Below are 15,135 nucleotides of genomic sequence, written 5' to 3'. Positions count from 1 at the left end.
ATAATGTTTTTGTGCTAACGTTTTGAGTAAACGATTAAAGACCTGATAATTCTGAATGAACAAAGTAAAAAAGTATTCCAGAGATCTGTAAAATAAAGCTTTATGGTTGCTACTCTCCTGGCATTCACCAATATTTGAACATTTATTTTAATGACAAAACAATTGGAATGGAACAAGATATCTTGATATCTTGAACTTAAATGGATAGTTCACCCAAAAAAGTGAAATCTGTCATCATTTACTCACCCTCATATCATTCCAAACCTGTATGACTTTCTTTCTTCTCTGGAACACCACAGAAAATATTTTGAGAAATGTCTCAGTCTTTTTTGGTCCATACAATGAAAATCAGTGGTCATCAAAACTTCTTAAAAAAAAATGTTATGTTCCGCAGAGGAAAAAAAGAAAGTCATTCAGGTTTGGAACGACATGAGTGTGAGTAAATGATAACAGAATTTGCATTTTGGGGTAAATTGTGCCTTTAAGGCATCAGATTGTACACAAATATTGAAATATTACGAAGTACTGTATTCTTTTTTATAACAAGACTAATCGTGTGGGCTACCGTGCCACATTTATATTCTTTCACCCCCTCTCGTGACTCATGTTGCTTCTCAGGCATTACTGGAACATAAATATGCACGCAGACAGCCCACAGAAAGCGTGGGTGTACTGCCAGACCTGGACGGAGGATGAGTTAGAACATTGCTTTAAAAAAAATCGCCTGAAACTGAAGTGAGACTGCTCAGGGTCTCACTTCAGATTCAGGCGATTTTTTAAAAGCAATGTTCTAACCCGTGAACATGAGGCAACTCGGAGTGGGAGTGCTGTTTCCTCAGCAACTTTACTCACTAACTCATATTCATTGAGACACAGCTGGACAAGAAGGTTCTCCTCATTTAGAGACTTTAAGTGGAATTAAAGGGATAGTTCAGCCAAAAATTACAATTCTGTCATCATCTGCTCACCCTCATTTCGTTCCAAACCTGTATGACTTTCCACCAGCTGTAAAAACAGAACAGATGATATAAGTAACATCTCTGTTTTTGTTATCCATACAATTGGACAAAAACATTTCAAACATTCTTCAAAGTATCTTTTTTTGTGTTCCACAGAAGACAGACAGATATGCTGGTTTAGGATGACATGAGGGTGAGTAAATAATAGCAGAGTTAATTTTTTAAAAGCTGATATTCCTCCATGTATAGACTCTGCATGGGCTGTGTGAGGTGCTGTCCATAAGCAGACATTGACATGAGAGGCTTTCTCAGTTCCTCTTAGATCTTGTCTATGAATCATGATGCCTTGAGCGAGGACTTGAAATCTTTTTACATAGCAAAAATAATATGTCAATGCTAGACTGCTTGGATGCTCTGTTTGGACAGAGATATGAAAGCCTGGAGGTGTTATGAGGTGAAGACTGTCCTGAAAAATCCCCTGATCTGAACCCTGAGATTCTCGGTTGAAACCACAGATCCATATAATCTTTTCTTGGCTGTGCTGTAAATAGACAAGATCATCTTTATCGAGAGGTGATTACTACAATGTATATTTGTATCAGTTGTTCTCACCGACCCAAAAATGAGTCTTAAGTGGTTCTAGATAAATATATTTTAATAAAAGTAATTTATAAATTAAATATTTATTTAAATATTGGAATTGTTAGTAATATGGCAGCCCTATGAACTGTAAATATGAAAATTGGCACATTTGCAGAGATGGTAATGAATAGTGATCTGACCAACTTTGGAGTCTTTAGGACTGACTATATAGCGCTACCACCAGTTTAAAATATTCACTTTTCAAATGGTTATAACTTTTGAACCACTTGTTCTAGAACTTAGTACACCTGATTCCTCTTCTCGTGTTGATCACATTCAATATTTTACATTAAGATTTTTGATATTCATCTTTATTCAAGTTATGATGTTGCAAATTAAACAATGTCGACCCAAAAAAGGTTCAGAGGTTGTATCTTGGCAATACTTTCAAACTGAAACTTGGTACGCTTAATCAGCACCATGATCTGAGGGTCCATGCCAAATTTGGGAACAGCGCCACCTATAGGTCATGAGATCTGAGAAAAATGGCTATTTTTGCTCATAACTTTTTAACAGTTTGTCAGAAAATCAAAATATTGGTGTCTATGGATTCCTTGGGACTTTCAGGATCACATTTCATTATTACATTTAGAGACTGAATTACTTATGTATTTTATTTAGGGCCAAAAACTGCAGTTTTGCCTTTAAAATGTCAGGTTTCTGTGAAATTAAGCAAATCAAGGCATATGAGTGGTGTGCTGTGGAAAGCAACAGACAAGATCTTTGAAGATTTTTGCTCAAATCCAGTGTATAGCAAGCGTTTAACCATGTAAATTGTGCAATATCCATAAAGTTCCCCTAAAAAAATCCTATGTCCAAATATGCCAACATAGCCATATAAAGGGCTTGGCCCCAAAACTGCAGAATGCAGCTATATTTATTAACTTTTAAAAAGGTAGAACTACTATTGCCCCTCTTTTGTCTAAACTAAGACAGTAAATTACACTTTCAATAGACTATTTACATCTGCGGGGTTCACAGAAGCGGAAGTCGTCATAGTTGGGTAACTTCTGTAGTGGTCAATGGAAATTACAACCAAATATACATATACATATATATATATATATATATATATATATATATATATATATACACACACATATACATATATATGTGTTCCCATTTGGCCTTAGCAAAAGAAAAAAATCCATGATTGTGCTTCTATGCCTTTCTAAATGAGGAAAAAATATTGAGAGATTGATTATGGTGGTCAGAAAAGGGAAAGTCAAATGTCAAAAAAATGTCAAATTTACCGCAACTCCCTCAGCTGTTGGCTAAACACTTACCCAGCAGGGTAACTATTTTTTTTCTGAAATTTAATGGCAGGTAATATAACACAGAGTAGGCTTTAGAATAGGCTTATAAATGTACAGTTTTTAAGAATATATTATTATATTATATATATATATATATATATATATATATATATATATATATATATATATATATATATAAATGTAGATTTACAATGTTATTAACTGTAAAATACTTCATCACAGTCTGTGAAAAGGGTCCATTAATCTGTGTCATGTTAATATTATTAGGTCAATGTAGTTCAAGGTAATATTAATCAATATCAATGTCTGAGTTTAAGAACAAATTTGTTTGTTTTAGTTTGATAAACATTTTGGTTCTGTGTTGGCTCCAATGTAAAATAAAGGCACTGTAGTAAACCAGTTAAGAACCACTGTATTAAATCATTCTGACATACTTCAATCTTACATAAGAGTACCACATATGATAAAAAGTTAGCAAGTAGCAACAACATAAGAACATTTTAATAAAAACATCAAAAGGAGTTTGGTTCTCTGTGCCGCCCTCCGCTCATTGCGTGATGTTGTAAAGAGCAGCGATGATGTGAACTGTCTCACTGCCTAGATACAACTCAACCAATCAAAACCAGAGCCATGGTTTCCTTAGCAACAGTGTCAGAGCTCACTCTAAATGAAATGAGTCATTCTCATGAAAATCAGGAGCACAGGAAAGTTCTACAAAAAGAGAAACCATTCAATGTTCATTTCCAAATGTCAATCCAACCTGGAAAACTAAATCTAAACATGTTAATTAACTCCCAGCATGCAACAATACAATCAAAGTGGCCCTGCAAATGAACAAAAGCACCCCCCCCCCCCCTCACATCTGGTTGTGTGGACAAGACACCCATTAAATTAAAAGCTGTGAACTGGCCCGGTGTATTGAAGTAAATGACAAGCCAGGTATGTTTGTGCTTTCTCAAACTGGTTCTTGTTGAAACATGCTGTCAGTGAAAAGCAATAATAAATGACTGAAGTGAAAGATGGAGCCAAACTGATTTTAACTTCACTGAGCAAATGGCAGTGATGGTTATAGCTGTAAAGTAGCAGAAAAAAGATGAAAGTGTAAACGTATAGAGAATTATGGGCCCAAAATGGAGAGAATTATGGCCCACTATTTACATTTTGTCATCAGCAGGGTCTGTGTGGACTGTGTGTGCAGTTAAAATGGTCTTACTGCACACATATGTGGAATTGACCACTAACTGGTGGTTTCTCGACACTGTAAAAAATGATCGTGATTTAACGGTAAAAGACTGTAAAAATTTTATGGTGAAAAAGTTAATTGGTTTACAGAATGTTTCCATACTATATACGGTGAATAACTGTAATAGATCTAACCATACATTTAATGTAATTTTACAGTAAAATACTGTTAAATTTATAGTTTTTGTAAGTGAAAAATAACAAGTCATTGTTACAGTGAAAAACCATAAATTGACATTCTCACTATTCCCTGTGACGCTTCACATTTGAAGTATTTTCATTGAAATAAAAATAACATTTTTCTTAGTTTTTTTCTAATCAGTTATGTACATTAGGGTTTTATGTTACATCTACTGTTGTTAAATTAATGTTTATTGCATTTTTAAAATTTCATGAGTGTTTAGTATTTATGTGGATGACACTGTGTGCACCTTCAATATATTAGTATTTTCCTTCTTAGGTTGTGGAAAAGCTGCTTGTGATGAACTTCATGAGACTCTCATCACCGCTGCGTTTGGTCGTTGTCAATGTATTACAAAGGTACAAAACAGATATTAGTACTTCAATAGGTTGGCAAATTAACATTATATCAGTTAATGAAATGTTTTTTTGTTTTGTTTTTTACTGTAAATTTAAATTAAATCTGTAAAACCTAAAATATTGCTACCATATTTTTTTTACGGTACATTTCTGGCAACCACAGCTGCTGGGTTTTGTACCATAAATTTAACAGATTTTTTTTACAGTGTAGGTGGCGAAACTAACAGCTTAGCTATTGACTTCAAGGAAAATGGCAGTGAAGTAGATCAGTGTTTACAGATTTAATTTTGTCTTTTGACAAAAATATCCTTTAAATTTTGATTCATTATGATCAATTTATCACTTATTATTGTAAAACTGTGGTAAAACATCGACGCTTGGGTTTTAAATCTTAAGTAAACAACAAAAATGCCAACAAACGGCCACTTTTATCATGTTCGCTTTACGATCTCACTAGTTTCCAGTGATTTCTTTCTCATTATATTTCTGATAAAATTTCCATTTGTTGGTGAAATGATGGGTTTGTGTGACGTTGTTTCAAAGAGGCGTGTTATGGGACGGTTTTAGTGAAGTGGAAATGCAGTGTGATTTTGGGCTCTGTGCTACAGGCCCGAGGCTATTAGCCTAGCCTGACCCACTGAAAGCCCTGGTTCACACTGGCATGAGAGTGGAAAATCGTTCTGAAAGTGATTCCGATCATTATAGTTGTGGTGTGGACTTCACATTTATCATAGACAGTAGCGGTTTTAGGCACGGGCGAACCGGGCAGCTGCCCGGGGCATCATTTTTTCGTGACACATTGGGGGCGGCAGCACGAGCAGATAAAAAAAAATAAATAAAAAATCCTCTTCGTCGCGAGGCGGTTTTTCATCATTTATATAATTTCACTGTGTGTGGAATTGGCAAATTGGCGCTCCCTGCAGCTGCCGGCGCCCCTGCTTGCTGAAAATGTACCATGCACAGAAGCTGTGTGTTGCGAGAGAAGTGTAAAAGGGGGTGGGGCGAGAGGCGCGGGCGACATTTCACCTCTGGGTCTCTCTCAAACGGAACGAACGGGGACGGGGGATCCACACCAAGGCTGCGTTCCAGTTCGGTTTTTAAATGCCCTTCCCTCGCTATCGTCACTCGGTCTCGTTGACTCGGATGTACATCATTGCTTACGTTGCACGAGTGCCCACTTCTGGCGGAACCTTTGTATGGGCTGAACTGGAACGTCCTAAGCCCTTGATCACTTGGAATCCGCAATGGAGCTGATTTATTATTTATTTTTTCCCCTTACAAAATTGTTTAATACAGCATTCTATATGTATATATGTGTGTTTTAAATGTTTAAAAAATAATTAATATATCATAGAGTTGTTTGTGGTGGGGTAAAATAAACGCGATATGCGGTGACGTCATAATCGTGTTGCATTGTGGGTTATGGAGCTGCCTGAAGTGTACATATGAAGTAGACTCGCTCCCTCGGTCAAAATCGAGGGAGCGAGAGTCTGTCCATATAAACTTCCCTCGTCCACTTCACGAAGTGGAACGCACTTCAAAATGGCGGCAGGGATTCCCCCGAGGGGAAGTGTGTAGGGAAGTTCGCAAGAGCGTGTCTAAAACCGAACTGGAACGCAGCCCAGTAATATAATTAATAATAGGCTAAAGTCAGTCACACACCTCGACTTTCTTCCAAATAATGCACATTTCATTCATAATGTTATAATACATATTTTATTTGTATTCTTAATATTTTTTGTTGATAATAATATTGTTGCTCTCTGCTTTTCTTACTTTTTATATATCTGATTGTATATATTTTTGGCATATTAATATAGTGTATATTTATTTAAGTTCTGATAACTTATACTCATATTTTGTGCAGAATGGTGTTCATTGTCCTTTGGCAATGTTGGAGGTGGAAAATGTGCACCTTAAAAAGTGTGTTTGCTGTTTAAATTGCAATAGTTAACTTAATTCTCTTAAGTCTGGCTTTCTAATGAAGGATTTGTGCAATTGAGAAATTACCACTTATGTTGTTATAATAAAATATAACTGGGCACTCGAAAGGGGTCTTGCCCAGGGTGTATTTTAATGTAGAACCGCCACTGATCATAGAACAACAAAGCGTTATAGTTATCATTAATAGTTCTCGTCATTGGTTTGAATAGGCCTTTTGTCAATATTTTATATACAATTTATATATATATATATATTAATAACATATGCTTAATGGTTTGTTATTGCACATTAACACATTTTTCATTGTTGCAATAAAAACAAAAGTCATTGATAATTTCGTTGACAAAACTGCATAGGATTGGATTGTAACCAACAACAATAGATGTGTGAGGAGGTCAGAAAATACTTGTAAATGTACATTGAAAATGTAACTCTCTGTTGTCCTCTATAGGACAGGTAGAGTATCACAAGGCATCAAAAGTATCCATACAGCTCAATAAAAGATACTTTGAAAGGCAAGAACATGCAGCCATGTGTGAGGCGTAATGGCAGGTTTAATGACATTACTGTGACGGATAATGTTTTAGACTTTTGGAAAAATCCCTGAAACATGACGATTATGATGTCATAAACTTATGAAACGTAATTCAGATTACAAAGAGTAGATTATGTTTGATAATCACACTTATCCGTCACGGAAAAGGGTGATAAAACAGTGCTGCGCTTCAGGACATTGTAGGCAGTCATTAATCATGAGGAATGTTTGCTTTATGATGAACACAGATAAACATCCTTGATTGTGGTGTCACGATCCGTTACAGACAACACATATGTTTGATCAATTACATTGCTATTGAAGACAAAGGCAATCCTGCATTCATTCCATTTACGCAACCCAAGGGTGGGTGTTAATCGGAAGCTCTCGGATGACGCAAAATCTTCTTCCTCGTTCTGTCGGGGCTTGTTCCTCATAAAAAAAGTAGTTTGACATTAACAGTGTGACATTTCTTTTTTTTTTTTCTTTTTTTTTCTTTTTTGTTGTGGGGATTCCTGAAAGAGTGATTTCCTTTGTTGGAGCACATGCAGGCCATGCAGCATGACTCACCTTGTGCAGACAAACCTGTCAAGTTGCCTTCAGTAAGAAGTAAAATCACCATCATCTTTCCTTCCTGCTTTTCATCAGAATACCACAAATTCCCCTCCCCCTCTCTTTCCTTCCTCTGCAGGGAGCTGCTTCGGGAAGCGAGAGAGAGAGAGAGAGAGAGAGAGAGAGAAAGCCCTTTCACCTACATTCAGCTAAGCCTGCTTAATGTGGCTGTGCAGCATGGGGTGGTGCGGGGCCTTGATCACTGTGATGTTTCAGTGCTTCCTAAAGCACATAACGCTTGTCCATCTGTGCAGGCCGTTTATTCAAAACAAGCACACATGCGTGCCTGTTAAATCGAGCCCTGCTTCAAAGTGACCGAAATGGTTTGAAACACTAATCATCATTTCCCTGTTCATAACAGTCTGATTATTGTCTTGTGTGTTAACATTAGGCTCAAACTGTTTATATTTAATGTTTGATTCATAACTATCTCATACGTTTTAACAGTGTAGTAGCAGCCCTTCTAAATGTTATGCATTATCTAGTCTTCTAAAACCTAATTTCTGGAGCAAAATAAACAGTCGCCATGGATACTATAACCACTTTTCGTTACAAGAGAGATGAGTTGATGCAGCAGCCGGTCACCTCACTGGCCACATTATTAGTTACGCCTTGCTAGTATCAAGTTGAACTCCCTTTTGCCTTCAGAACTGCCTTAAAGGATTTACCCAAAAATTATCCCATAATTTACTCACCTTCAAGCCATCCTAGGTGTATATAACTTTTTTCTTTCGGTCAAACACAATCTGAGTTTCCAAGTTTTATAATGGGAGTGAATAGTAAAAGTGAATAGTTTGAAGCCCAAAAAAAGCACATCCATCCATCATAAAAGTAATCCATACGGCTCCAGGGGTTTAATAAAGAGCTTCTGAAGTAAAGTGATGCGTTTTTTGTAACATATTCATATATTAGTAAAAATATCCATAATTATAACTTTATAGACTATAATCACTAGCTTCCGGTAACATCCATCCGAGCTTTCATAAAAGAGACTGTTGTACGAGTTCTGGTGTATGACGTAGGAGGTAGGAATATGGTGAGCTTAGACTCCTCTCGCGGTCAAACAAATAGGGCAATAAACTCAAGGTCCTCTGACATTTCCATTTAAAGATTCTTGTTTTAGACTTCTAATTCGTGACCGGTGTTTTGTTTTGCTCTGTCCTCTGCACTTCAGCGTTCATCAACATGTCAGATGTCAGGTCAAAGTTCACTCTTCTGCCGGAAACAACTCGCATATGGAAGTCAGTGATTATAAAGTTATAGATATGGATATTGTTCTTACAAAAATGCATCACTTCGCTTCAGAAGGTCTTTATTAACCCCCTGGAGCCGTATGGATTACTTTTTGAATGGATGGATGTTCTTTTTTTGGGCTTCAAAATATCAGTTACTATTCACTCCCTTTATAAAGCTTGGAAGAGCCAGAATATTTTTAATATAACTCTGATTGTGTTTAACAGAAGGAAGGAAGTAATATACACTTATTATGGCTTGAGAGTGTGTAAATTATAGGATAATTTTAATTTTTGGGTGGACTCAACTTTAAATTTTTTGTGGCATAGATTCCAAAAGGTGCTGAAACATTCCTCAGAGATTTTGATCCATATCGACATGATCGCATCACACAGATTTGTCGTCTGCACATCCATGATGCGAATCTCCCCCACATCCTAAAGGTGCTCTATTGGATTGAGATCTGGTGATTGTGGAGGCCATTTAGTGAACTCATTGTCATGTTCAAGAAATTTTGTGATGATTTGAGCTTTGTGACATGGTGTGCTATCCTGCTGGAAGTAGCCATCAGAAGATACACTGTGGTCATAAAGGGATGGACATGGTAATAATAATAATAATAATAATAATAATAATAATAATAATAATAATAATAATATTAATGAATACTATTATTTTAGTATAATCAGTTTTTTTTATTAATATTTTGAATTAGTTTATATATATATATATATATATATATATATATATATATATATATATATATATATATATATATATATATATATATATATATATATATATATATATATATATATATATATAATTTTTTATTTTATTTATTTTTTTTCTGTTTGCATTTTAAATTTAAAGTTATTTTGTTTCTCATTATTTTTTTTTTTAAATCTCTACTTTAACTAATTTTTATTTTAGTTTTATTATTTTGTTACATAAAAAATGAGAAATGTTGCCTTGGCTGAAAAAAAGTTTTTTTTTTTTGTTTCATTTTGTTTCAGTTAACATTTATTTTATTTCAAGAAACATTTTTTTTTTTTTTTTAATAATTTAAATATATATATATATATATATATATATATATATATATATATATATATATATATATATATATATATATATATAAATTTTAGTTTACTATAATAACCACGATAAGGACATTTTGTTTTATTTTTTTTATTTCTGCATCATTATGCTGGATAGCCCCACCCACTAATCTTATTGGTTCAAAATCCTGCTCCACTTAGCTGTGTATGAAAAAACAAATATTCCAATTGGTTGTGTTGCATCAAACAACAGTTTGACAGTGTTTGTTCATGAATTGAAAAGAAGAGAAAATTGAAGAGTTGTGTACACTGTAAACCCTAACACTTTAAACACTTAATTGGTTTGAGTAGGACAAACTAATTAAACAAATTAAACAAATTAGTTTAACTTTGAGTATTTAGAACTTTCTTTTTCTTTTCACAGCACTGACATATCTTAAGGAATCTGAACTCATTGTTTTGAGTTGTCAATTTAGACTAACGTAAGTTTAACTGAAACTAGGCTGGGATTTTTTATTTCCCAGCATGCTTTGCCCATGGCACCCGAAAGGGAGAATAAATATTTCAGTTAACCATGCAATTAACATGCATGAGTACTATAAACTCAAAATTGTTGTAACTGATTACCTAAAATTTTTTGAGTTACCCCAACTTATTCAGGTTTACAGCTGTTAAAATAATTAGTAATTTAAGCCCGTCATTGATTCAATTCAATTCATATTTATTTGTATAGCGCTTTTCACGATACATACCGTGTCAAAGCAGCTTTACAGAGAATGCATGTCAACATTACAAATTAGAGAATGCAGTTAGCTAATAATGTAATAATTTAGGCAATTTAATTTACAATCACTGTTAGCAGTTTAATTGAAGGCAGAAGCAATGAGCTCCTGGAAATAATGAATTACATACCAACAATAATTAGGATAAATAGAAATTTGAATGTGCATGTTGATCCAGATATTGCGTCATCTGAAGTCATTGATCACCAATGTCCATTTACCGTCCCACTTTATATTAAGTGGCCTTAACTACTATGTACTTACATTTAAATTAATAATTTGATACAATGCACTTATTGTGTACATACATGTTTTTACATCGTACTTAAATTATAAAAACACCTGCATGTTATTACATCTGTAATTAATTTCTGTAATTATATTTATAATTACACTGTTGACCCATCCCTTACACCTTACCCCACCCTTAACCCTACCCATACCACCAAACCTGTCCCTAACCTTACCCGTATCCCACCTCAATAGCAGCAAAAGTGATTTGCAATTCAGTATGAACCCAGTAAGTACATTGTACTGATTTTTTGATGTAAGTACATAGTAGTTAAGGCCACCTAATATAAAGTGGGACCCCATTTACTTTTATCAACATCTTTCAATGCCTCAACATTATTTTGAGATTGTGATGCATACTGCATTCACATACACCAATAAAGACAGTCAGTATTCTGAGAGGGGTTTCCCCAGTTAATGTGATTTAAATACGGCAAGCATCAGGCAACCAGTGACTTCTGATTTCATCATCAACCTTGAGTTGGTCCACAAGCACCATAATAACCTGTGAAAAATGGACTCTGTGAGCGATCACGGCAGAGAATGTTATTTCTGGCCATCTGTGTAGAGGAGCTGGCATGTAAACCGTGGCTCCACAGCCCTTACCGAGGCGGTAAAGCAGGTCATTATGGAATCACAGAGCGGGTGATGGATGGAGAGATTAGGGCACTGCCTGTGTCCCTACACGCTAACAAGGATGGTGTGAGTCAGCATTTATTTCCCCTCAGGGGCCCATTTCATTGTCTAGACCCAAATAGCCGCAAAACAACCGGCAGCTAGCCGGGTCCACCGAGACCGCCACACATGTCACAATGATTCTGCTGTAGTGTGATTCAAAGTCATTTCCAACAAAACACATCAGAAACTCTCAACTCTGTAATTTCCTGAGCTACATCAACATTAGGTCATTAAACATCTTACATTTGATGAAGCCTGTGTAATGAGGCATACTGTGATTCTAAACCATCCAGACTCTTGATTTGTTTTCCTGGGAAGATGTTGGTGAATTCTCACCTTTCCTGAATTCATACTTTTAGACCCCAATTAACGGCAATGGTCGGTGACGCGGGGAACCATAAACCAAATCCAGAGCCTGTAAATGGTTTGTTTGACATTTTTATTATTTGCAAACTGTTATTATGGCTGGCGAAAGGCTGACTTATCTAAAGGTATCAACTTGCGAGACAAACACATGTGGTCTAGATGAAAACATTCTGACATATAACAGACTGTGCCTTTAAGAAGGATTTTACTCCTCTGTTGAGCTAGAACAGCTGCAGTGACAAAGTTGCGGCATGTGTCCAAACCACACTTCGCTTTTTCCTGGCAGACATTTTTTTTTTCCGTACACCTGCAGAATCTCTCTCTCCCTCCACTGCTCTGTTGCACACCATCTTATACTTAGATCATTTTTTTCCACTTCATATAGCTGGTATAAGATAATTTATATTGTTACTGTCATTTGCACCCTATTTAAATTAGTTATTTTATTATCATTGAGATAATATTGTAGCTTTTAATACAATTTTAAACCAGTTTTTATTATTATTTTTTTTTTGTTGTTGTTTTCATTTTAATTTAGTTTAATTTAAGTTTTAGTAATTGTCTTGTGTTTTTGTCATTTTTTTTATTATTATTATTATTATTTTTTTTTTTTAAAGAGGACTTATAATGTCCCTTTTACAAGATGTAATATAAGTCTCTGGTGTCCCCAGAATGTGTCTGTGAAGTTTCAGCTCAAAATACACAGATCATTTATTATAGCTTGTCAAATTTGCCCCTATTTGGGTGTGAGCAAAAACACACCGTTGTGTGTGTGTCTCTTTAAATGCAAATGAGCTGCTGCTCCCTTTCCAAAGAGGGCGGAGCTTTAACAGCTCGTGCTTTGGCTGCTCAACAACAACAAAGCTGGAGAATCTCACGCAGCCAAAATGTAGCGGTGTTCAGCCTTAAATTGTTCAAATTAGAGTCGGACACTGATGGAGAGACTCAGGAAGAAGTTACAACTTTTAGAATGCATTTGGATGTTTCTGAATGGTTAGTGGATAAATTTATGTAGTTGCTGTGGAGTTGATTCAACTCATCAACATTAATAGATTCAAAATTGAATGTAATTTTTTTTCCACCCACAATAAAAATGTTAAAATAATTTTGACAGTATTGAACTTAGGTTAGAAAAAATAACATTTTGCTTGAGTCGTCATTTCTGCAAAATCATATTATTGTTTTTTTGCGTGACACTATTAAAGAACTATTAAACACTATTAAAGAAAAATGTCCAGTGAGTGGAACTAAAAGCGAAACAGATGAACATGAAGGTGGCAACATTTTAATATATTGGTTGTTGTTGTACATATTGTGGTGCGGAAATCAAATGTGGGGTGAGTGGCACTAAAAGGTTAATGCTCTATCGCATTTGAAAATAACCACCTACAATAAATGCTTACTTTAAACCTAACCGATAGTGTTACAGTATTTCACAATTGCTAAAACACTAAACCCAATTCTCTGAACCCAATGCTCAGTGGCTTAAACCCATTTGTCGAATCAGTCACTTAGTAGGCAAAACCTTAAACAAGTTCAGATAGTTAAGACACTGTTTGCAAATCTCATTCACTCTTTTGGAAAATTCTAAACACATTCTTACTCACTAAAACACATTTTGCACTGTGTTGCAAAATGGTAAATACATGTGGCAAAAGTTAAACACAACTACAACACAGTTGTCATCCTTTAAACACAATGACTCAAAATTATTCACACTTATTTCTAATGATGTGATCAAATCAACTGTATAAAATATAGGTCAGTTCAGAGTGTACAGGTGACAGGTGCTGAATGATGATACCAACAATAGATGGAAACATCTGAAAAGTAGAGGAGGAAGAGTATGTGTAAGAGGATGATGAGGAGAAAGAGCAAGGGGTGTGGAGACAAGGCTGTCAAGGCTGGATCCGGCACAGGTTTTTCCCTTTCTCTGGCAAGAGACGACATTGCCTGTGATGTGGAAAATGTCCTCAACAATATTCAATAATATTCAACAATATTATCGATCTGACAGTACTGACATGATGAGAACTGAACTAAGCTAGCCTAGATGATGACATCACTGTTTTCTGCAGAACTGCTTTATAGAGGAAAATAATTACAGTAATTTACATAATATTTGATGGTCTTTACAATGTAAGTGAATCAACACTGAACTGACTTCAGCTGAACAATGACACTATTTTCTTTTAGAGCTGTACAGCCAAAATGAACCCTCTTTGCATTACTGATCATCATGTACCTGTTATCACTGTAAAGCTGCTTTGACTATACTAGACTATACTAGACTATCTGTGTATACTATCTATAGTATACATTTCAATTGAAATAAAGGTGAATTGACTTGATTTAGGCCGGACCAAACATGAAGATGTGATGCTGAAGCAGAATGAATCTCTCACTGACTCTGAACTTTGTTTTTGTTTTTTTTTGTTTTTTTTGTGTGTGTACTGTATCATGCTTTTCATTTAGAGTTTTCTTTGACCTTTTAGTCATTTGCATTTAGACTGCTGTATGCTTGCAGTATGTCAGTACTGTATATACAGACATTCAATACTATATAATATTGAATATAATACTGTACTTGCAGTACATACAGTATACTTTAAATTCACATTACTTGTGATTTCTATACATTTTATGTAATTGCAAAATGTTTACTGTGTTACAATATATATATATATATATTTTTTTTTTTCCTGTAACCTCGTGTTCTGGATGTTGTGTTTTCCATTTTTTTAATGTAGTGTCTAATGAATGATCTGTATGTGTTTATATTTTGCTTAATGTGTGTATGATCTGAAAGCTTTGTTTGATTTTGCCATAAGAGTCAGAAGTTTTGTGAAATTAGTTTGAAGATTGGATTTGTGCTTAATGTTTTGAGAAAATGAAATCAAGAAATGTGTTTTAGCAATTGTGAGATACTGTAATAAAAGCAAATGTGAGATAAAAATACATTTGCTGAAACAA

Source organism: Chanodichthys erythropterus, chromosome 6, assembly GCF_024489055.1.
Source record: "Chanodichthys erythropterus isolate Z2021 chromosome 6, ASM2448905v1, whole genome shotgun sequence".
NCBI classification, from domain to species: domain Eukaryota; kingdom Metazoa; phylum Chordata; class Actinopteri; order Cypriniformes; family Xenocyprididae; genus Chanodichthys; species Chanodichthys erythropterus.
This window is presented reverse-complemented; position numbering follows the sequence as displayed.